The sequence below is a fragment of the Cryptomeria japonica genome, chromosome 7 (genome assembly GCF_030272615.1).
Source record: "Cryptomeria japonica chromosome 7, Sugi_1.0, whole genome shotgun sequence".
In the NCBI taxonomy this organism is placed as follows: Eukaryota; Viridiplantae; Streptophyta; class Pinopsida; order Cupressales; family Cupressaceae; genus Cryptomeria; species Cryptomeria japonica.
In genome coordinates, this window is record NC_081411.1 from 429,235,432 (window position 1) to 429,252,391 (window position 16,960).

Genomic DNA, 16,960 nt, shown 5'->3' on the forward strand with positions numbered 1-16,960 from the left:
TTTATTTCTCTTGAAGGAAAAACCTTTAGGTATTCCTTTTTATTATCCTAAAAAATGAAAACTTGGGAAAGATAAATCTAGGAACTGAGTATTCTCCAAAAAAAGTATACATTGGAAAGAAGATAAGTCCTAAAGTCAGGGAGATGTTGATAACATTATTAAGAAATTATAGACATGTGTTTGCATGGTCTTATGAAGATTTGAAGGCTTATAGGGAGGACCTCTTCCAACATGAAAATCCATTAAATCTTGGTGCTAAACCCTTTAGACAAAAGAAAAGGCCCATAAATCCTACCTTGGCACACAAAATGCAAGAGGAACTTATGAAGTTGAGAGATGGAGAATAATAAGACATATCAGACATTCTACATGGGTTTCAAACTTGGTACTAGTAAGAAAGAAGAATGGAGATATAAGACTCTATTTGGATTTTAGAAATTTGAGCATTTCATCGTTCAAGGACAATTACCCATTGCCAAATATGGATGCATTTTTACATCATCACAGGATGTGAATTATTATCTATGTGTTGTCATTGATTTCATCTAACCTGAATCATGGGACAACCCCTATGAAACTTGTTCGTTTCATAGCCCATGTCCTCCAAGGTTGGTTGACTTACCTCGTAAGTCATTTTAGTTTGCATATTTTCTTTGTGTCATTTTATGTTTACATGTCTTGGTCTTATCCTTTGTCTCATCCTTCAATTTCACTTCGGGTTTTAAAACCCGAACTATAGTTGTTTTTTGAGTTTTCCTGCACATTGGGTTTTAAAACCCGAAGTGTAGTTTTATCTGCAAATGGTGCAAGTTGAGGTTTAAAACTGACTTGCAAGTTCTCTATTACATTAGGTTTTAAAACCCTGTGTGCAAATATGTCTTACCCCATTAACAGGGTGGGTTTTAAAACCCACCCTATCAGTTTTGTTCTGCACATCTGCAAGTCGGGTTTTAAAACCCAATATGTATCTTAAGAGTTGTAGATATGTAGATCGGGTTTTAAATCCTGACCTACAACCTTTGACCTACACATAAGCAGAGTGGGTTTTAAAACCTGATCTGCTAGTATGACTCACTCTAGGTGCAAATAGGGCTTTAAAACCCGATCTGTTAATTTTTCTGCCTTTGTTGTCTAAGAGTCATTTTGTCTTTCAAACATTATTCTAAGTCTCTGAAGTTGGCGATCTGATTATGAATGTCGATTTCCATGATGAAAATGTTGCAGATTCTGGCAGATGACTAATCCTTCTCTGAGTAAATATGGAGGGAGGAAAATGAAGAGTAAAGTGTCATCTTGACACTAATTAGTTTAAACTCATGTAGTAGCTTTTTCTTTTACTGCAAATTTTTATGTAGATGCACTTTCATCTTATGCACAACTTCTGGATATTTTGCACTCTACAGTTGAATAAGTCAATTGTGCTCACTTTTTTCTCAACTCCTTCCCTATAAAAGGAGAAGCCTCATTTGTAATCTTTTATCTTTTGCAAGATAAACAGAACTCTGCCAAAATTTTGTCTCAAGGAAACTTTGTGTTCTCTTGTGTTGAAATTAATCAAGTGAATAAAGAAAGCAATTTTATGCTGCCAACTTTGTGTTGGGAAAGGATTGTATCTTGCGAGTAGATGTTCTTATGTCATTTTCTTATATTTGTTCCTAATTTACTTGTTGGTATTTTAATGCGTTGTGTAAGTGAAGGAATTTTCTAAGTGTGGATGTAAAATTTGTGTTATATTGCATATTTAGAGCTTTATTGTTATACAGTGATTGTGTAGGAAACTTTGGGCTACTGCTGATTACTTTTCAAGGTTGTTATAATTCATCTTGAAGACTTTGGGCTGTTAGATATCTTTAGTTATTAAGTTAGGTGTAGTGTCATTAAATTGCGACCCTAAAAATTTTTGACTACATTAGGGTCCTCACGCATGCAAACTCGAATCCTCTAGCCTGATCGGAGACCGGAGATTGCTTGGCTTGTGAAAACAAATTCTTCCTTGGCCTCTGCATCACCCCGTTCGCATTCTACCCTAGAGAAAGGGGTAAGACAGGGGCGTAGCGTCCTTGTCCTCCCAGGAAAGGGGTGTAGCGTCCATGTCCCTACCCTATTTTGGGCAGGACCCTTCCTAGAGAACGCATTGTGGGTTGTGCCTCAGGCGGGAAACTCTCCCGATGTCGGCCCATGATGAAATTCAAATCCACCAACATGTATTTAAGGAGCATTCATCCTCTCATTTGGATAAGTTCAATAAGTTGAAGTTGGATAAGATTGGAGTATGCACAAGTGATCAAGCATTCAAGAGCATTCAAGCATTCTTTTCCAGCATTGAGCATTCTCAAGTCTCCCTTCAAGGCTAGGTGTTGCAGTCAAGTCAAGGATTCAACCATTGAAGAGGAGATTGATTTCAACATACAATTCCATACAAGCATTTCTATCAACATTTCTACTAAAACCTCCCTTGAGCTGATTTACAATTCAGTCTTTCATTTACATCTACTTGCAAGTACTTTCTTTCATTACTTGGTTAATTCCAAAACTGGGGTTTGACCTAAAGCAAAACCCTCAATCCCAACCCATTTTCCTTTCTTTTATGTGTGTAGGTTGCAAGTGCACAGTTGTACTTTCAAATTTGGACTTCATTTGCAGAGGCGAGAAAACCCTTTTTGTTTCACAGATTTTCGGAGGACTGTGTACATTCCCTCCACGGTCCGGACAACTTTTTGTCAAATTCGCAAGGCCACTTCGTCTCGCCATTTTATTGCTAGATCCAGGTGTACAACTTCATCTCATATCCTGATCTCAAGTTATAATCGATTCTTTGTCACTTTTGCTCTACATAATTAAATCAATTCCTTTCCATTTCAAACAAGGAAGAAGGGATCCTAGCATTCTCAATTCATTCAGATTTCAATCTATCATCTTTGTGTGGATATTGGATCTAGTGAATTACCTCGTCCCTTATCTTCCTAATGTAATGGTAATCAATAGTGAACCTCTCATCTCTCTTTGAGGGAAAGGGTAGTTTCCTTCTTGATCTATCATTCACCATTTTTCCCACCATTACATTTTGGTGAACTTGGCATCTTCCATGCTTTCCTTTGAACAACATTGCATATTTTTCATTCAAAAGTTTCAACTTTCTACAAACTTAGTGGTTAATTCATTAAAAAGCCTAGTTTTTAAAATTAAAATTGAACTTGTGTTTTGTAAAAATTGATTTGTTTGTCAAATTCAATTCCCTCATTGTCTTGTTCAATTTGTAATTAAAATTTACAAAATTAACAGATTACTCGTTAAAACCCTAATTTTCAAAAATCATCTTGAACTTGTGCAAAAATTTGATTTTCATTTAATTTTCAGATTTCTGATTGTTCCCAGATTTGTTTTCAATCCTAGAATTCAAATTTTCAATTTCTCCCCTTTTTCCCAAATTTCAAATTTCAAAATTAAGTGGTTAGGTCATCAAACCCTATTTTTTAAAATTAATTGGATTTTGTGTGAATTTCAAATCAATTTTAGTTACATTTAGATTTATAAACATTTTTCAAGGTGTCCCTATCCATTAGGTTTGACCCTTTTTCAAAATTGTAATTCAATTCCTCTTTTTCTTCAAAACCCTAATAAGGTCCTATTTTCACCTTTGTGCCTTCATTTCGCCCATCTAGAGATTATAAAATTCGCCAATTTTGGGGGGTTAGCTTTAAAACCATCGTAATATCCATCCCTAAAAATTTCAAAAAATGTTGGTCGGACCATGTGCATTCTCGCCACGGTCCTCAACTTTTTTCCCGAAATTTTGAGAGACTGTTATGACTGTATTTAATAGCCTTAATCTGGAAGATTAGCTGATTTTATTGATTTTTGATCCCTTTAGAATTGGAAATACCTTCAAAATTCAACATTTCAACTTTCAAGAAAGTTTTTAAAATTAAGAGGTTAATAATTGCCTGCCCTAATTTAAAAAATTCTAATTTTAAAATTAAGTGGTATTCCCTTGGCCCTAATTTTAAAATTCCAATTTCTTTCCATTTTTGGAAATTGTGTCATCCTCTTCCCCCAATAGAGTTCAAATTGTGTAATCATTATTGTCTTGAATTTTGCATTACTCAATTTTGTAAGCTTTGTTCTACAATTCAAAATTCAAATTTTCCCTCTAATGCATGAGTTTTACAACTATTAGTCCTACCTATCCTATCCCTGTTAGATGAAGCATTAGAATTAAGGCTTCCCAAGGTTTAATTACCAAGGAGATGGAGCCTAATTTGGGTGACTTATTTAATGAGGATCATGTCAATTCTTCCAATCCTAATCATGTGCCTATTGATGGAAGACATGATGAACAAGAAGCTTTAACTAGGGTTTCTTTAGATCAACTTTCTACATTGGAAACTTTCAACAATTGATGTTCCAAAAATACCCTTATAGTGAATCTCTTCCATTAATTGAAGGTCTTAAATGCATGCTTCAAAGTGATAAGAATGGAATTGATATATTGCGTGGCATTGCACATATTCTTGATTCTAATGTCATGCCTATCAAGAGTTGTGTCGAAACCCTAGGTTACTCACAACCTTCAACACAAGTCAATTCCTCTATTCCTTTGACTAATCCTATGACTAGTATTCCTACTTTCACATCTAACATCATGGCTACTTTAACTCAAAATGTCATTCCTACAACCATGGGTCATGGGGGAAATCCCTCTTCTTCATTTAATCCTCCATCGATACCTATGCCTTCTATGAATGTTCCTACTATTCCTCAACCAATCAGTGTGACACAAGGGGGTAATTCCTTCAACACCTTTATTCCTCTTTTAAGTGTCCCTTTTCCTACCCAATCATCACCAATGCCTACTTATCATAATGTCCCACCACCTTATTCTTAGTCCATGCCTTCTTTCCACAACATCACAACACCTTCTCAATCATCTATGTCGAACATCAATTCTTCTACCAAAATGACAATTAACAATCTTGCTCAAACCGTGTCTTCCTTACAACAACAGATTGCTTCTATGGGTCAATCCAAGTTTAGTGTGCCCACCTTTGATGTTGCGAGCCCACTTTCTCTTGATATTGTTAAAGTCGTACCACCTGAACATGTTGAGATCCCTCAATTGGAACTCTATAATGGAAAAGGTGATCGTCTTACGCATGTCAAGACATTTCAAACCTTGTGTACAAATTTTGCTTATGATCATCAATTGCTTGCAAAAATGTTTACAAGAGAACTAAGATATAAGGCCTTACAATGGGATTGATCTTTGTCTTCTTATTCTATCACTTCTTTCAACAACTAGAAAATGCTTTCATCCAACAATTTCAAAACAAATTTGGTCCTAAAATCTCTTTGACTGATTTAATGCATTGTAAACAAGGTGTTAAAGAAAAAGTGTCTGATTTCATTGGTAGATATAAGCATTTGTGTGCTCAAATTTCTTTTCATGTACCTGATAATGATATTTAAAGAATTTTCATTTCTGATTTACAAAAAGATATCAAGGAAAAGCTTATTTTGTCTAAGTTTACTTCTTTTTCGTAGTTGTGCGCAACACTCCACAATTATCTATTGGTTGTGAGTCAAATGGAGCAATCCACTCCTATGGCTCCGAGTGATAAGAGGGAGAGTGTTCAACAACCATTTGCAAAGTTCAAACCAACAAAAATCTTCATCAATTTCAATGATCCAATCAACAACAACCATGTGAATGCTACAATAGGTGTGCCTTCTATTTCTAATTTTTTCCAAAGAGAAAGGAAATTTACTCCTTTGAATGAATCTTTACATAGTATTATGTCTCAGTTGTTGCACAAAAATGTTATCAAACTTCCTCCTATAAAACAAGTTGATCCTTCCAAACTTGCATCTCCTTATTTTGATAACAATTCCTTTTGCAAAATTTTGGGGTGTCAATTGGGGAATCTTCCTGCTTCCTATCTTGGACTCCCTTTATGTCAAGTCCCTCCTGATACTTTCTGGGGTGCTCTTGTGGATAAATTTCATAGGAGGCTAGCTGGTTGGAAAGGTTCTCTTCTCAGCCAAGTTGGTAAGGTTCAACTTTTGAAATCTACTCTTCAGAATATTCCTCTTTATGCCATCAACCTATTCAGAATTCCTGCCAAGTTTGCAGAGGCTATTGAAAAAATTCAAAGATATTTTTTGTGGACAGGGGTCGAGAAGAAGAAGAGAATGAATCTGATTGTGTGGGATAAGGTTTGTAAACCTATAAGAAAGGGGGGTCTTCACCTTAGGAGAATAAGAATCATGAATGAGTTTCTTATGGCTAAGAAGATATGGAGAGGTTATAATACCCAAGGAGAATGGAAAACGATATGGGACAACAAGTATAAAAGACAATATCCTACCCTTCTAAGCTTCCTCAAGGCTGAAGATATCCCTATTAGTTCTAATATTTGGAAAAGTATTTCAAGAACAAGAGATCTATCTACCAAAGGTGTGAAATAGAAGGTGGGGAAAGGAAACCTCATTAAATTCTGGGAAGATTCTTGGCTACTTGATACCCCGTTGAGTGAAAGTCTGGATTGGGGTAAATTTTAGAATCAGTGTAAGGAGAAATATGGCACTATGGTGGGTGACTACTCGAATGATGGACAGTGGAAGGAATTATCCCATGTTAATCCCTCCCTTGGTAATTTGAACAAAATTATGAACTCCATGGTAGTGGTGGATGATGAGGATCAACTAATCTGGAAACTCACAACTAATAGTAAATTTTTTGTTGCCTCTCTCTATAATCAATAGTTTTCTAAGTTGGAGAGTCCTTGTTGGGCTAAGGCTTGGGTGAAAGGCCTAATTCCTAAAATTAATATTTTTTTTCTGGACTATCCTTCAAGATAAAATTTTGACTATTGATAACCTCAGAAAAAGAGGAATATGTATGCCTAGTGTTTGTTTTCTTTGTATGCAGAATGAGGAAACCATTAACCACTTGTTCTTCCATTGCCCCTTCTCTGCTGATATCTAGGCCAAATGTTTAGATTATTTCAATATCAGTTGGGTTTTTCTGGAATCATTCCAAGAGGTTTTTAATTCTTAGCGTCATCCCTCAAGGAATAAATCTATAATTTTGTTATGGAGACTGGTTTTACCCCATATTTGCTGGGGAATATGGAAAGAGAGAAATGAAAATGTTTAGAGAGAAGGCATCTAAGGCTCAAATAATTTTTGAGAAAATTAAATGTCATATAGTGGAGAATATTAACATCATAGGTGGAATAGCCAACCCCCAAGATCAGAATGATCATTTGATCTTCAAGAATTGGAGATTAAAGGGAAGAGATATCTTGCAGGCCCTCCCCATGGCTGGATGAAAAGCAACTTTGATGGTGCTTCAAAGGGTAACCCTGGCAATGTGGGATGCGGAGTGGTTTTAAGGGATGAATGGGGAAACTGCAAAATCATTAAATGTATCCCTATTGAAAGCCAAACAAATCATGTTGCTGAGGCTATGGTAGCTTATCATGGGATGGTGCTATCAAAGGAAGCCAATTGTACCAGGGTATGGTGTGAAGGTGACTCTTTGAATATCATAAACTGTTTGAATAAGTTGTTCCCACCTTTTTGGTCAATAAACAATGCTATTAAAGCAGCGAAGAAAATAAGTGAAACCTTTGATATGTGTGTCTTCACACATGTGTACAGGGAAGCTAACTCATGTGCTGACTAGGCAGCCAACCTGGCCTGCCAAACTGAGGAAATCATTACTATTGATGGGGAGAATAAACTTGCGTGTGAGGTAAAATCCTTGTTTGAGCTAGACCGTATCCAAATGAGGCAACTTGGCATCATCAATCATAATTCCTAATGCTTTTCCCTCTACTTTTGATGAAGGATTACAATGACGATGATGAGCATTTATGTAATTGTCTTATCATATTAACAGGGCATTGATTATGGGTTGTTTTTCAGAGTAATAAGAGAAACCGGAGAAGAAAAATCAGAACAGATATTAGGAATTCCAACGATTGTGAAGGAAAAATGGGAGGGAACAAAAAAAGGTTTGAACCAACCTCATGTTTAGATTGGAAGAAGAATAGAGAGGTTTGGGAGATTCTTCAGGAGGTGGGATTAAGTGTGTTCATGGAGAGGCTTTGTGGTAAAGACCCAACAATCACCAAGCACTTTATAAAGAATTGGAAGAGTGGCAAAGTTTTGGTGGGAACTCAGATGATGACTGTGGATGAAGATATTATTGCAGAAGCCATAGGGATGGTGATTGAGGGCATTAAGTTCTATAGATATCGTAGCATCTCTGATAAGGCAACGGACATATTTCCTATCACGGATGGTGAAAAGAAGAAGATGGTGAAGGTGGATAACTCCTATCACTCCCCAAAATGCATCTGTAGGCCATGGAGATTTGTGTTGTTTGCTACCATAACCTACATTACATTGGATGGGAGATTTACGAGAGCTAACGGGCACCATTTTGTGTTGCTCAACCACTTCCGCCATGGTGAAAAGGTAAGCTTTCCCTATTATCTTGCTTGTTCCATGGATCACACAATTAAAGAAATGCAGAAAGACCCTCAAGGCGACCATGCTCTGCATTAGGGTCTTATGGTTTTAGTGTATAAATTGTTGAAAGGGAAATGCATAGAGAAACCAGTTAGAGGTAAAAATACCAGGCTGAAGAAACAGAAAGTGAGTATAGTGGTTTTAACTATGATTTGGAAACCGAAGGTGAGTCAGAGGAGCTTAGCAAAAAGGGGAGGAAGAAGGGGAAGAGAAAGAGGATTGTGGTTGATTCTGATATCTTGGACTCCGAGGATGAGTCCTTTGAGGAAAAATTCATCAAAAGCAAGAAAGGTAAAGACATGGGGAAACAAACCCAGAGGAATAAGAACATCAGCAGGGGAGTTAACAAAGACAAAAAATAGATTTTGATAGCTTGTGATGAGGATGCAAAGGAGGAAAAAAATGACAATGTGAAGGGTAAGGAGGGGGGTGAGATTCTGGATGTGGTTTGTGATAAGGATTTGAATACTCAAGGATTGTAGAATGATAGCCAAGAGGATAAAAGGGGAAATCCTAGTGACTGTCATGGGGATAATGATAGTATTAAGGGATTTTGTGATACTATCAACATAATTGTGAAAGATATTGGTAACCTGAAGAATGATATGATTGCTACCAAAAAGGCCATGATAGGCAACAAACCTCTTTCTGAAAATGTTAAAGAACTGGCTATAGCTATCAACAATGTTGAAGCTATTGAAAACATGGTTGGTAAAATCCTTGAAACTAAGAAGAAGGTTAAGGAAATGGAAGATAATAGAGAGGTGAATGGGCTAGAAATTACCATGAAAAATCTGGGCAATAGAGTCGACAAGATGGAACAAACCGTGAAGAGGATAGCTAAACAGAATTTCCAAATTCTTAAAGCCTCTGTGGACAATATGAACATTCTGATTAACAGAGTTGATAACTTTAAAGACAAAGAGCGCGACAAGGACTAGACGGAGACAAGAGGTCATGAGAAGAGAACTAGAGCCAACACCAGGAATTAGGGTGACATCAAGGGACGTGAGCTGGATTATATGAAGACCTTTGCGGACAACATGAAGTAGATGGTGGTTCATGCAGAAGATATTATGAAAAATATCTAGTTGTCTCAGTCTTTGTCTTTGTCTTTGTGTTGTCCTTTTGCTATCTTTTTGTTGTCTTTTGTTGTTTTGTTGTCTTAGTGCAGCCCTATGTGGTTTGAGATCCCTTTTTGGTTTGGATGGGATCTAATTTTTTATTGGGGTGATCAGGCATGGATCTTTTCTTCTTTAATGCTTCTTCTTTCTCTTGTTATGTAAAAGGTTCGGGTTCCTTTCAAAAACCTATTTTTACTTAATCAAAATAATTCCTTTTGCCAATTTTATCATCAACCTGGTCATGATACTAAGAAATATTTTTCATTTAAAAATAAGGTTCAAGACTTGATTGATAATAATACTATATTTGTGGTAGGTGTGAATGATAAAGGGAATAAATCAGTGGCTCCTCCTAATCAAAATCTTAAGATTTTCACTGATCCCTTTCCATCTCATACCTCTAATGTTATTGAATAATTCACCTGTATGGCTCCAAACTTGGTTAATATGGTAGAAACACAAGATATGTCTAAGGATCCTTGTCTTACATTTGACCCTAGTGAGACCATTAGAGCACCCAATGACCCTTTATACATAGTTTCAAAGGTTAAGGATATCCCTTGTCGTGGTGCCCTGATTGATCCTTCTTGCATGGTTAATGTCATAACTGAAGAGTATCTTTTCACTTTACGATTGCATAAACCAATATATGGTACTTCTAATGTAGTTGTAAATTTATTTGATGTCTTCTCTTGTCCTGCCATTGGCTCTATCACCCTTCCTATTGAAGTCCATACTAAATCCATGGATGTTAACTTTGTTATCATACCTTCTTCTGAACAATTATGTGTGAAGTTGGGCTATCCTTGTCTATCTTCCATGAAGGCTATTACTTCTCCAATCCACAAGTGTCTTAAATTTCCTCACAATGGAGAAATAATAACCGTGAACCATAGCTTATTTCATCCATCCGAAAGAATCCTAAGTGTTCCTATGGATCTCTTTTGGCCTAAAGAATTTCAATCTCTTCCATCAAGGAGTGATGCTCGTTTTCAATCTTATAAAAAATTGGAAGAGCAATATGATATTATCCTTAAGTCAACTTAGATCCCCAACACTTGATATTCCTATTATTCTTCAAGATGAGGTTCTTCCCCTCTCGGATAGAACTAATATCCCTCCTAAGGAAAATTGTCCACCTACTCCTATGGATGTGACTTTACCTTCTCTTAAGGAGAACAACAATATTCCTCCTAAGGTTAGACCTATACCTCCTCCTCATTATGGACTTGGTCTCCTCCCTCCACCTAATATTCCTCCTTTCTATGGCGCAGTTCCATCTCCTTCCTCTTATCGAGAGAAGAGACTTGCTTCTCCTATTGTTCAACCAAAAAGACCTCAACCTAAACCTTCCACTATCAAGGAGAGAAACGTTCCTACTTTTTCAAGTGTTCCTCCTCCTTCTTAGACTTCCACTAAGACTCGACAGAACTGTTGTGTGAGAGCACCGATGAAGATGTCATGTTCGAGCTTGTGAAGCTATCCCTCAAAATACTCAATCTCCTCAGACTCCGACAGTTGACATGATTCCCTTTTCTCCTAAGCAAGATGTTCAACCAACATCTCCAAATTATAAGTTGCATAAAACATGTGACATGGTTTTACTCCTATTCATGTTCTTTCTCCTCTTGCTATAAACTTTGATGAAGAAATGGGTGAAAATATTATTCATAATGGTAATACAAATCTTAATGCTTCTGATAGTGATTATGCGTATGTTGATGTGGACAAATATTTATTGGATGAGTTTTCACAAACCCTAATCCTAGCTCCTAGAATCAAACAAAGTGACTTACAACATGGGCATAGTCCTTGTTTGGATTTTTTGATAGCTCCATCTGCTGTGCTCGATATCGCTCCTTTGGCGTGTTGCTCGCCTTCTTGAAATAGTGATCAGCAAGATCAGGAGGTGGATGTCCTGCTAGACTAGCAATATCAGCACTAAAGATCTTCTCTCTCTCTCATTTCTTGCTCTTTTGTGACCATTCTTCTATGTGTATCCTTGTTCTACTCTTGTTCCCTTAATATCTACTTGGGGATGATGCAAAGCATTGAGATCTTTTCTTGGTCTCTTTCATGTTGACTTAAAATATATCCTCTCTTCCTTCTCTTCTAAGGTAGTGTCCTTCTTTCGGAAATGAAGATGATTATATGCATATACATACATGATATACATGATTTATCATACAACATACTGACCTCGAGGAAAGCGACACTACCTCGTGTTTTGTGTTAATTATCCTTGGGTTTATACCTTGAGTGGGGGCTAAATCCTTGCAATAATGCACTCCTTCCTTCTCTCTCTTGGGTGTATCCTACCTTAAAGCAATCGCTCTTGATAAGGTCCGTGCGATCTCTTTAACATGGGGGCATACACTTCGCTCATATTTTCCTTCTTGTGATACTTAGAATTACTTAGTGAACTTTATTTTTCTTTGTAATCTATTGTATCCTTGCTTTCATGACTCATAGTGAAGGGAACTTTTCTACTTGCAGTCATGGTTCTCCCCTTCTTGATCTTCCCTTTTACTTTGTCAATCAAAGTCGTAATATCCTAAGTCCACTGGGGGCTTGGCGCATCTTGCCTCCTTGACGTGGTAAAAGTCTTTCAATATTGTTTCCTTGTACTTTACTGATAGTATTGGCATATGCTTATACTCCCACTAAAGTGGGGGCTAAATGTAGTGTCATAAAATTGTGACCCTAGCAATTTTTGACCGCATTTGGGTCCTCATGCATGCAAACTTGAATCCTCTAGCCTAATCGGAGACCGAAGATTGCTCGGCTTGCGAAAAAAATTTCTTCCTTGGCCTCTGCATCACCCCGTCCACATTCTTCCCTAGAGAAAAGGGTAGGAGAGGGGCGTGGCACCCCTCTCCCTACCCCAAAATGGGGCAAGATCCTTCCTAGAGCATGCGTTGTGGGTTGTGCCTTGGGTGGGAAACTCCCCCGATGTCAGCTTGTGATGAAATTCAAATCCACCAACATGTATTTAAGGGGCATTCCTCCTCTCATTTGAATAAGTTAAATAAGTTGAATTTGGGTAAGTTTGGAGTATGCACAAGCGATCAAGCATTCAAGAGCATTCAAGCATTCTTTTCTAGCATTGAACATTCTTAAGTCTCCCTTCAAGGCTAGGTGTTGCATTCAAGTCAAGGATTCAACCATTGAAGAGGCGATTTATTTAAACATACAATTCCATACAAGCATTTCTATCAACATTGCTACTACAACCTCCCTCGATGTGATTTACAATCCAGTCTTTCATTTACATCTACTTGCAAGTAATTTCTTTCATTACTTGGTTAATTCCAAAACTAAGGTTTGACGTAAAGGAAAACCTCCAATCCCAACCCATTTTCCTCTCTTTTTTGTGTGTAGGTTGTAGGTGCACAGTTGTACTTTCAAATTCGGGCTTCATTTGCAAAGGAAGGAAAACCCTTTTCGTTTCATGGAATTTTTGGAGGTCCATGTACATTCCCCCCACGGTCTGGACAGATTTTCATCAAATTCGCAGGGCAACTTCGTCTCGACATTTTACTACCAAATCTAGGTGCACAGCTTCATCCCATATCCTGATCTCAAATTATAATCGATTCTTTGTCACTTTTTCTGTACATAATTCAATCAATTCCTTTCTATTTCAAACAAGGAAGAAGGGATCATCCTAACATTCTCAATTCATTCAGAATTCAATCTATCATCTTTGTGTGGATATTGGATCTAGTGAATTACCTCATCCCTTATCTTCCTACTATAATGGTGGAAAGTGTTTGAATGGTAATCAATAGTTAAACTCTCATCTCTCTTTGAGGGAAAGGGTAGTTTCCTTCTTGATCTATCATTCACCATTTTTCCCACCATTACATTAGGAAAAGTATCTTTGCTTACGTAAGACTTTGTGCTTACACTAATAAAGTTTGAAGTAAATTGTTGTACACAAGTTTGGCTAGTTATTGTAAGAAATGAAGAGGGGAAAAAGACCTGTGAGGTGGATTAGTTAATAAGCATGCAACTCAAACCTATAATCATATGAAATCAAAGACATAACTCCAAAATACATGAAAATGTGAATAAGATGCATATACCTCACAAAACCTTATACCTTCTCCTTCGGATGGAGCTTGATGAAGTGAAGGCGCCCTTGGATGATGCTCCACTTGATGTGCTCCTCTTGCTTGCTTGATGTGGATGGCTCTCCAATGTTGTGCACAAATGAGATGGATCTTGGAGGATGATGGAAATGAGATGATCAAGTGTGGATGAGATATGATTTGAACATGATAAGGATGCTAAAATGATTTTCCTAGGCTCAAAATGGCAGCATAAGATTATTGAACTTGGAGATGAAAAATGAAGGGATGGAGTCCTCAATTTATAAGAGGAGGAGAGGAAGAATGGATGGTTGAGATGGATTCAAGATGAAGGGCTAGGATTGCTTGTGAGCTCACACAAGGTCCAAGAGAGGGTGTGGAGACCAAGAGATATGCCTTAAAGACATTTCTTGTCTCCACACTCCTCAAGGTACATTGGAAAGACTTCCCAAGGTACCTTGAGAAGAGAAAAGTGCATTGGGAAGACTTCCCAATGTGCCTTGAGTGGAGCAAGGGATGTGACATTCCTTGAAGAATGGGGAGGAGGAATTTAAAATTCTCCAAAAAGGGATAATCATGGGGATTGGAGGAATAAGAAGGAATTAAAAATTCCTTGGGAGAGGAGATGCCTAGAGGATTGTGAGAGTTTGAAGATCTCACATTCACCTAGGAAAAGAGCATTAAAAGCTAGTGGCTGGATGGAAGGGACAAGGAGTTGACTTCGTGGCTAATCATGATGATTAGCCATTAGCAACTCATTAGGAGGGGGATTAGAGGAAATGTTAGGTGGGATTAGGATTTTTAGGAGGATTTGACTAGGAGAGAGAATGAGTGGAGAGAATTTAAAAATTAGAAGAATAAGGTTAAGTGAGTTTAGGGAGTTTCTAGAAGACTTTATTAGGTTAATGATGAATTAAGAAAATGGTTTGTAGGAATCATGTGGGTTAACTAATTAATTGAAATTAATTAGCCAAGAGGAAGATTTGTGAGGATTTAATCTTTTTAGAAGAATAAAGAAAGGGATTGATTTATTAAATAAATCAGTCACATACAATAGTGACAGTATCAATTATATTTAATTAATATTGAGGAGAATTTGAATTAACATAATTAATTAATTAATTATGTGAGGAATTAAAAATAATTAAAAATAATTATTTTTAATTGTCTACAAGAAAATTGTATGAATTGTATCAAGTGAAGTCATTAATGTTAATTTTGAAAAAAGAGGATTCTACACCCTAAGCTTACCCCCAGGATCTAATTTTAGTTGTTGAAGTATCAAGCTATATCAGGGAACCTCCCCTTACTGAGTAGAGAGACTGTGTCTCATCATAGTTGTGTGTGAAACATAGAGTTTGTCTTCAGTACGTTGGTGATAAGATATTCACCCAACACTATGATGGATGGTTTTTCAGATTACAATCAAGTTAAGGTTAAGGAATTAGAATAGTATAAGACTTCCTTCACTACTCCTTAGGGCACATAGATTTATGTTAGATTGTCATTCGAGTTAACAAATGCAGGAGCAACATTTCAACCAGCCATGGATGTAGCATTTGCAGATTTCATCAATGCTATAATGGTGGTGTATCAAGATGATCTCATTGCTTACTCAAAGAAGGCATAAGAGAATTGTAATTTACATCTAGAAAATATATTTTTGCGAGCACTAGAATATGGGATATCTCTTAATCCTGAAAAAAACCAATTTGCAATCACAAAAGGAAAAATTTTGGGACACGCACTCCAAGGAAGGAGTAAGGATAGACCCTAATAGAGTGGTTGCTATTGAAAAAATTCCCATCCCTAATATGGTAAAGGCCATTCAATCATTCTCTGGGCACATTAATTTTGTTAGGAGATTCATTTCAAATTTTGTTGAGATGGTTAAACCCATTTCAAAGATGTTGAAGAAAGGAGCACTTTTGGACTGGTCAATAGAAGCCTTGGATGCATTTGTAGACATCAAAAGAGCTATTAAAGAGGCTCCTATTTTGAAATCACCATATTTTGGTAAGCCATTTTGAATTTTCTCTTTTGCTTCCTTCCACACTATTGTTTCTATCATGTTGCAAAAGAATGATGAGGGGCATGAACAACCAATAGCCTTCTTTAGTAAATCCCTTCAAGCTATCGAGTTAAAGTATGACATCAATGAGAAACATGCATATGCTTTGGTTAAAGCTATGAAAAACTTTAGACCATATTTAGTTGGTGCAGAGGTAGTGACCTATGTTCGCAATACAATACTGAAGGATATTTTAAGACAAAGAAAAGTAACAAGGAGAAGGTGTAGATGGATTAATCAAATCTAGGAGTTTAATATAGACATTCAAATCACTAAGTTGGTTAGAGGGAAAAGTTTGACCAAATTAATGGCAGAAGAAAACTTAGAAGTAGTATAGGTGAACAATGTAGAATGGGAAGATGCTACTTTTAGTATTGAAAAAACCTCATGGTATATTAATATAGTATACTAGGTCTTAAGCATATGAAGTGTGTAGATGGGATGAATGAAAATCAAAGAAGGACCTTAAAACTATGAGCATACAAATATGTAATACTTGAGGGAGATCTATACTAGAAAAACAAAGATAAAGTGTTGTTACTCTTCTTAAATGAGTGGCAGTCCAAGAAGGTTTTGGAAGAAATGCATTCAAGTGTCTATGGTGGACATTTTTCAGCCAAGACCACTACTCAGAAGATTCTTAGATTTGGATATTATTGGCCTTGTGTTTTCAGTGATGCTCATAGCTATATTAGGAAATGTGAAGCCTGCCAAAAATTCTCAAGAAAACTAAAATATCAGGGAGAATTACCTTTAAAGCCAATGCACATAGAGGCACCATTCAATCAATGGGGCATAGAATTCATAGGGGATATTTCAGAAAAGTCAAGTGGGGGACATAGATGTATCCTCATTGCCACAAATTATTTCACTAAATGGGTTGAATCAATCCCTACCAAGAAAGAAACCAGTAAAGTAGTGATAAAATTTATGAAGAATTAAATTATAACAAGGTTTTAAGTACCTACTAGAATTATCACTGACAATGGGATGTGCTTTTTCTCTAATGGGTTTACTTCATTTTGCAATGATTATGGTATAACAATTTCATATGCATCACCTTATCACCTTGAAGCAAATGGGAAGGTAGAATCAAGTAACACGAATATTTTTAAGATAATGAAGAATATATT